Source organism: Silene latifolia, chromosome 10 (genome assembly GCF_048544455.1).
Source record: "Silene latifolia isolate original U9 population chromosome 10, ASM4854445v1, whole genome shotgun sequence".
Classification (NCBI taxonomy): Eukaryota; Viridiplantae; Streptophyta; class Magnoliopsida; order Caryophyllales; family Caryophyllaceae; genus Silene; species Silene latifolia.
This window is the reverse complement of record NC_133535.1, coordinates 90,937,617-90,946,299: the sequence shown is the minus strand read 5'-3', so window position 1 is coordinate 90,946,299 and position 8,683 is coordinate 90,937,617. Positions and strand designations below refer to the sequence as shown.

General features: G+C 40.4%; 1 non-coding gene across 1 annotated transcript; it reads right to left on the bottom strand.

Annotated features, from left to right (window-relative positions):
• Positions 1-2,149: 2,149 nt before the first annotated feature.
• Positions 2,150-2,256, bottom strand: LOC141609850 (small nucleolar RNA R71). Its single transcript, XR_012527756.1, has one exon. It is a non-coding gene; the product is annotated as a small nucleolar RNA R71 (small nucleolar RNA).
• Positions 2,257-8,683: the final 6,427 nt, after the last annotated feature.

Genomic DNA, 8,683 nt, shown 5'->3' with positions numbered 1-8,683 from the left:
CTATTTTACACGCATTTCAGAGCTCAATTATGTAGTTTTATGCTACTATTTACCCAATTTCGTCTACTTTCGTATTTTTATGTAATATTGGAGATTTATGCGGAAATGAGTAGAAATCGAGCCGAATCCGTCCCCGAGTACCTTGCATTACTTTTGACGTGAAGTATTTACTCAAGGAACGAGCTTGGTGCGCATTTCGAGGCCTAAAAGATAATTTTATGAAGAATTAGAAGCCATGTATCAGCTAAAGCAGTCGATCGACCGCTGACTTTAGTCGATCGACCAGACCACGAGTTTCAGTAGCTGTTGTTTAGCGAAGAGCGGTCGATCGACTGCCTTGTGTGGTCGATCGACCAAGCCGCTATTCTGACATGAATAAGAAGATCGAGAATTTTGAAGCCCATTGTGTGTTAGGTTTTGGAAAAAAGTTACGTATATTCCTATATAACGTAACCTAGGTTATTCAGAATAATCATTCAGTTTTATCATTCAGTTTTTAATCCAGTTTTAATCAGTTTTTAGGAAATAATTAGGGTTCTCAATACTGTTTAATACAATTTACTTTTGCATTCGGTTTTTGGATCTTTCTTTTGCAATTCCTATATTCGGTATTCTTCTGCTCTTATTTCGGTTTTATTACTTTATTTGTTCATAGATAGAATTGCTAGATTAATTTCCCGAAGCCAAAATTATCGTTTTATGTTGTTTGTTTGTTTAGTTATTTCAATCATGAATTCGGTAGTTTCATTCCTTAATTTTATTGTTGTTTTCATCATAGTCATGAGTAGCTAAATATCTTGTGCTAGAATGTATGGAATCTGTAGGTTAGGCGGCATTAGAATAGTGACCTGAAATCGCACGCCGGTCGATCGACTGGGTTCCCTGGTCGAACGACTGGCCACGCTGAGATTGCCTTCGTTTTAATTGATTTAATTGTTATGTTTGACGAATCGAGTGCACGCGACTAGTTGAATTTTTAAGAAATGACTGACCCTTTAGATCGAAAGATAGGGAAGGTTGTTAGACTACCAATTAAAATGACTAAACTATGCTAAGATCGAAAGATAGGTAAAGTTTAGGCTTTTAGTCACTTTTCAGGACGAGAGTCACTACTAGTGATATTAGGGACCTGTAGCGAGATCGAAAGATGCTACCTGTTAAGACTGGACCGAGAGGGCTTCTTATTTTCCCGTCTCACGTGTTTGTTTTAGACCTACCTAGTATTTTGCCGCCGAAACTATAGTGAACCGACCATCTTAGCACCCTTTAAATATTTGTTTTCAACCGTTTATTTAGTTTATTGTCTTTTATTTGCCTTTAGCTATAGACCAGCTCAACTCAAACCCCGACTTTTGTTACTTGAGACTAAAATCAGACAGCTAATAATTACATCTGCCTCTCTGTGGTTTGACCCTGCTACCACTATCTATAGTTGTAGTTAGGAATTATAAATATTATTTTTGACACCTTACGACGGGTATCAAATTTTGGCGCCGTTGCCGGGGAGGCAATTGTTCAAATTTTTAGTTGTTTTATTTTAGTCTGTTTCTTAGTTTAAGGGACATTCGTTCCTTAAACTGTTGTCATATTCTTTTTGTAGTTTCTTCTTATGCGCAGGTTGAGACGATCATCTAGGATATTGCCGACAGAGGAAGAGCTGAGTACTCTGTCTAGTTTTTACGAGAACGAGTTGTTCGAGGAGGATCCACCTTCATCTCCTGTTTCCACTTCTTCAGTCGAGACCGTCACATCTCCAGATTTTCCAGTCATGGCTGAAGAAGCGAGTATAGCAAGTCACTCTGAGCCGATAGCTGCGAATCTATATAAGGGATTCGAATTACCGGGAGCAGATAGGAAATTCGAACCGAAGCCTTCTTATATTAACTTGGTTGAGAGGAACCAATTCGGGGGAGCTGCAAATGAAGATGCAGCCAAGCATATGGAGATATTTATTGACTATTGCTGCTCTATACCCCCGCCGACCGGTGTGACCCAGGACCAGGTAAAGGAGACTATGTTTATATTCTCACTCCGTGATGCTGCTAGGGAGTGGTATAGAGACCTGGACCGAGCTGCTAATGGGATCACTGACTGGAATTCTCTGGCCTTAGCATTCTATAAGAAGTATTTCTCTGCCTCGAAGACTAATGCCATTAGAGCTCAGATCACGAGCTTTAAACAAGGTCCTGACGAGAACTTTCATGAGGCATGGGTCCGTTTCAAGAAGCTAGTGCGAACCATTCCGCATCATGGGTTTGAGAAATGGAGCCTATGCAATCAGTTTTATAATGGGCTCTATGACGATCAGAGGGCTATCCTGGATGCAGCAGCTAGTGGCAGATTCCAGGAGAATATGGGAGAGACTAAGGGGTGGAAAATCATTGATGACTTGGCCACCCATAAAGCTGAGTATGGAAATTCCAGGGGAAATCGAAGGAGAGCTGTTGAATCCCCTTCTGTAGCTGCATTAGAGGCTCTTACGGCGAGATTTGATAAGTACGAGTTGGGAGGAGCTTTAAAAGGAGGGATCTATCATGTGAATGCTGTTTCAGACGGTCCTTTCGTCTGTAAAAGATGTGGAGCTGAGGGACATGTTTCAGATAATTGTCCTAGTCCCAATGAGTCTTGTGCTGCCTTTCAACATTATAGGCAGACAAACACTTATTTTGAGCCGAATACCCATCCTAACTTGAGATGGAGTAGCCAAAATGTCCTAAATCCAACTCCACCTCCGCAGCAGCAGCAGCAGCAGCAGAATTATGTGCCCCCTCATAAGCAACAATAGTTCCAAAAGCCTCCGTATGTCCCTCAGCAGCAGCAACAGTCCCAAGGTTCCAAATTTTCCGAATTGAAGAATTTGTTGCTCAAAGAGTCTCAAGCTAGAGAGGCCGGGATGAAGATGTTAGAGAGCCAAATTGCTCAATTGGCAAGCAAGAATACAACTCGAGCTCCGGGACATTTACCGACGCAGACGGATCAAAAGGAGACCCTTAATGCCATCACCTTGAGGAGTGGGTCTACCCTTGATGGGCCCGCTATGGTCGACGACATTGCTGAAAAAGATGAGGCGGAACCGAGTCAGAAGAAAGCTGGAACGAACAGTGGAAAGAAAAAGACGATTACCAGGTATGTCAAAATTTGATACCCGTCGTAAGGTGTAAAAAATAATATTTATAATTCCTAACTACAACTATAGATAGTGGTAGCAGGGTTGAATCACAGAGAGGCAGATGTAATTATTAGCTGTCTGATTTTAGTCTCAAGTAACAAAAGTGGGGGTTTGAGTTGAGCTGGTCTATAGCTAAAGGCAAATAAAAGACAATAAACTAAATAAACGGATGAAAACAAATATTTAAAGGGTGCTAAGATGGTCGGTTCACTATAGTTTCGGCGGCAAAATACTAGGTAGGTCTAAAACAAACACGTGAGACGGGAAAATAAGAAGCCCTCTCGGTCCAGTCTTAACAGGTAGCATCTTTCGATCTCGCTACAGGTCCCTAATATCACTAGTACTGTCTCTCGTCCTGAAAAGTGAGTAAAAGCCTTAACTTTACCTATCTTTCGATCTTAGCATAGTTTAGTCATTTTAATTGGTAGTCTAACAACCTTCCCTATCTTTCGATCTAATGGGTCAGTCATTTCTTAAACATTCAACTAGTCGCGTGCACTCGATTCGTCAAACATAACAATTAAATCAATTCAAACGAAGGCAATCTCAGTATGGCCAGTCGATCGACCAGGGAACCCAGTCGATCGATCGGCGTGCGATTTCAGGTCACTATTCTAATGCCGCCTAACCTACAGATTCCCTACATCCTAGCACAAGATATTTAGCTACTCATGACTATGATGAAAACAACAATAAAATTAAGGAATGAAACTACCGAATTCATGATTGAAATAATTAAAAAAACAAACAAACAACATAAAACGATAATTTTGGCTTCGGGAAATTAATCTAGCAATTCTATCTATGAACAAATAAAGTAATAAAACCGAAATAAGAGCAGAAGAATACCGAATAGAGGAATTGCAGAAGAAAGATCCAAAAACCGAATTCAAAAGTAAATTGTATTAAACAGTATTGAGAACCCTAATTATTTCCTAAAAACTGATTAAAACTGGATTAAAAACTGAATGATAAAACCGAATGATTATTCTGAATAACCTAGGTTACGTTATATAGGAATATACGTAACTTTATTCCAAAACCTAATACACAATGGGCTTCTAAATTCTCGATCTTCTTATTCACGTCAGAATAACGGCTTGGTCGATCGACCACACAAGGCAGTCGATCGACCGCTCTTCGCTAAACAGCAGCTACTGGAAAACGTGGTCTGGTCGATCGACTAAAGTCAGCGGTCGATCGACTGCTTTAGCTGATACATGGCTTCTAATTCTTCATAAAATTATCTTTCAGGCCTCGAAATGCGCACCAAGCTCATTCCTTGAGTAAATACTTCACGTCAAAAGTAATGCAAGGTACTCGGGGACGGATTCGGCTCGATTTCTACTCATTTCCGCATAAATCTGCAATATTACATAAAAATACGAAAGTAGACGAAATGGGGCAAATAGTAGCATAAAACTACATAATTGAGCTCTGAAATGCGTGTAAAATAGGGTGTAAAACATCATATATAAGACACGCATCAAACTTCCCCAAACCAAACCCTTGCTTGTCCCCAAGCAAGAACTAGACTCGATCCTAAAACTTAATGGAACGAGTTCAATCTCAGAGCGAAATGCAAACTGTAAAGCCTAAACCAATTTAATGCAACAACTAACAATCAATTAGCATTATGAATCATGCAAACGAGTTATGTAGTGGTCAAAAACTTGTTGAACTGTCAACTGTAGAGACTTATCATTATGGACTCTCACGGGTCGCTCATATCACACATAAGCACAGGTGAATATATGTAAAAGATAGAAAGAATTCATTTTGTAGTGACTCTCACCTAACTACGACCTATAAGAACATGCCTGCAATCTAATATGAAAATAATCTCTACAACCGTACATATGCATTCCAACCAAACAAATGACCATGACACATGCCGAGGTAAATACGGAATATGTGAGGTATGGGTAAGAAGAGGCAAAACATAATTATGGGAGTGTGGAGGTACAGGTGATCAAGCTAGTGCCTAAACAAAGCCATATGACAACATCCACCTTCTTGCTCATAATCAACATGAAACCGGTGCTATTAGCGAGCACAAATCTCACAATCTCTAATATAATTAATCAATCAACTCCCCATAAGATAGAAATGCAACATGGGAGCAAAAATCGCCATAAAATGAAGACTTTGAATCATGCGAATTGATTTTCTTTCTTTTCTTCTCGGGCTGCAGTCGATCGACTAATGATGGCAGTCGATCGACCGTCCTCTACAGTACACATGCGTTCTTTTTTTTCTCTTTTTCGAAACATTTTTTTTCTTTTTTTTTTTCCTTCTTTCCTTCATTCCTTTTTCCATCTTCCCAATCATCATCTCAGAATGAGCAAATGCCACCAAAAATATAGTAACAATCCCAAAAACTAAACTACTAGCTTGACAAGGGCAGACTAAATGTAGGATGTAGTTAACGGGACAAAAAGGCTATTTTTGGCAGTGTGGAGCTTATGGGAAAAATGAATAAGAGGGTGACCTCTGCCACATGTGTCAACAAACCACAGACCGAATGCATACAGGTATTAAGCATATTAAGTTCATATTTATGCATATTGATGTAACATGTCTCATAAGGAGTAACTACTCACATTCCTAGATAAACTGGTCATGAATGACACCAGTTATAGGCTCTAATACTCAGAATATGATGTAGTTTGCCAAAAATCTAAATCAAGTCTCAAGTTCAGCAAGAAATTTAACGAAAACTCGTAGATTTGCATATATGATTCTACTAATAACATGTCAATTCAGCACGGCTTAGGCATAAACAGCTGAAAATGCAATGTCATCATTGAAATACTACCGTTCCGACTCAACCTATATGATAAAATAAACGTGCATTTTGTAACACTACGGATTTTTATAAGTTAAGTACTCGACCGAGTAGTGCCTACTCGGCCGAGTAATGTTAAAAGTGTATTCTGTTTGGCTTCTGCCGAGGAATACTCGGCCGAGTATGAGGAATACTCGACCGAGTAGAGGATACTCGGCCGAGTATGCTTTATACTCGACCGAGTACCCGGTCCGTCGAGTATTATTTCTGCAGTTTTATTTGGGAATGGTTAGGGCGTTATATATTACGATAAACAGTTTCTATTTACAATTTACAAAACCTAAAACATCCTACGACGCTCTAATCATCTCTGATTCTCTCCTTTGGGTGATCATAGCAATTGTATTCTTTCCTTTGATTCATCTTCGGTAAGTCCCCATCCTTATATTCAATGATTGATATTTAGGGTTTGTCTTTGATCATGAATTGGGGGAAATGGGGTTTTGCAGTTAGTGATTGGAATCATGTAATTGTTGTTGTAGGTGACGATGTGGTATTTGTTATGCATTTGTATGGTTGATTGCAGCGTAAGCGGATTGCGAAAAGGTAGGGTTTCTCCTACTCAGTACTGTTAATTGATTGAGATTGCATATGTTTATAATTGTTGTTATCTGCTGATCATCGGAGGATGGGTGTTGTGGAGACGGTGTTGGTGTGGTTGTGTTGTGACGGTTGTAGTGTTGTGACAGCTGTGATGCTGTGTGTGTGATTGTGGTGGAGTCACTTGCGGGAGTGGCTTCACACCCTAGTTCGCCCTCCGTGGAACCCGTCACGGGAGGGGATGTGCACATTAAGGGACAGGGATTGTTAGTCGCTCATTGATGAGCTGGACTAGGTGGGGATGGGCTGCGGTCACCCACTGGCGGCGAGGATTACCTGTTGCGATGGGTAATCTGGCAGGGCTACACACTTCGGTGTGTAGTCGGTTACTGTGTGAGATCGATGATCGTTTGGTGGTATTGTTTGTTGTCTTAGATTGATTGAGTAATCTCGACCCGTTGTTGTTGTTTTGTAAAACCTGCGGTGATCCATTCGGGAATGGTGAGCAGATTTGACAGGTATTGCTTTTGGTGAGCTTGAGCGGTCATGGGGAAGTCGTCATCACCAGTTGTAGTATCACAGTCACGAGTCTTAGCTATGATTTTGTAGTTGTCCTCAGTTGTATTCACTTTATTGGTTTTGGTTTGGTTTTGAATTGTTGTAAACATTAATACTTTACAGTACTTCTAATAAATGTGTTTAGGACGGACGCTTTTGATCTATACTAACCTCGGGCAACCGAGATGGTAATGACCTTTCATGCTTGGGTAGTCCTGGTAAGGTACCTTGGTATGAGGGGGTGTTACAAAGTGGTATATCGAGCCGACGATTCCGGCACCTAAAACTAATGAACTCAATGAACTTAGGGAGTCTAAATAAAATGAACCCGGGAGAGTTGTTTGGAGCTACCGCAAAGACTTGGGGAGACGTCCGGAGTCGCACTTAGGCCCTTACGATCTCAAGCCGGTCACATGGGGGAAAACTGTTATATGTTTGAGTTATGTGTGTTTGATATCTATAGTTTGAATCTTGTGCATGGTTGGATTAAATGATGAAAGAAGTGGAATGTGATAGTTGTTGAAAGATGTATCGACGATTTGTTGATGTTGAAACTTTGAGCATGGAATATGTTGGCATGTTAAGTGTTGGGACATGGTAAAATATGAAAGGTGAATTGTGAATTTGTATACGATATATCTTGAACATGAAATATGTTGAGCATGTTACCTGTTTAATACGTGGCTTTCAAAAGGGTAGTGGTACATGTGTATATGATCATGATAATGATAGTGTTTTATTTGTTGGTATAAGCATGTGATTAAGGTCAAGCGTCTATATACCTAAATGTCGTGTTTAATTTTCATGTGAGAATGATAAAAGTTCATCCATGTACTGGTATTTAGAAGTATTAAGTTGTTTTTGTTGCCTTATGCATGTTCAAGTTGTTTTGGCATTAGAAAGCTTGATTTATCTGAATACCGATTACGGAAGGGTTGTCTTAAAACTGTTATAAGTCGAGTTCGAGAAATTATATTGCTGTGATTCCAAGTTGAGGTGATAGCTTGTCCTCTTACGATTCTAACGATAGGTCACACGCCCAGAATGACCAAGTAACGAGTGAGATATGACTGTTTTACGAAAACTGGACGGTGCTGAGAACTGCGCCTATACTCGACCGAGTAGTCCCTACTCGGCCGAGTGTCTTTTATACTCGACCGAGTAGTCCCTACTCGGCCGAGTGTCTTTTATACTCGACCGAGTATTCCATATTCAGCCGAGTAATCTCTCTGTGATAATACTGTTTAGCGTCTGGAGTCGTGGACTCGGCCGAGTAGTCTTATACTCGACCGAGTAAGGTCTACTCGGCCGAGTATTCCCAATACTCGACCGAGTAATCCTCTCCGCGGCAATTGAGTTGCTTTCGGAGTCGAAAAACTCGACCTAGTAATATAGTTACTCGACCGAGTACCTTGTACTCGACCTAGTATGTTATGTACTCGACCGAGTACCTCGTTGGGCGGCCACTTTGAGTCGGTGGCTATGTTCTTACTTTTGTTTTGAGTCGGTGGCTATGTTTTTACTTTTGTTTTGAGCCGGTGGCTATGTTTTTCATTGTTTTGAGTCGT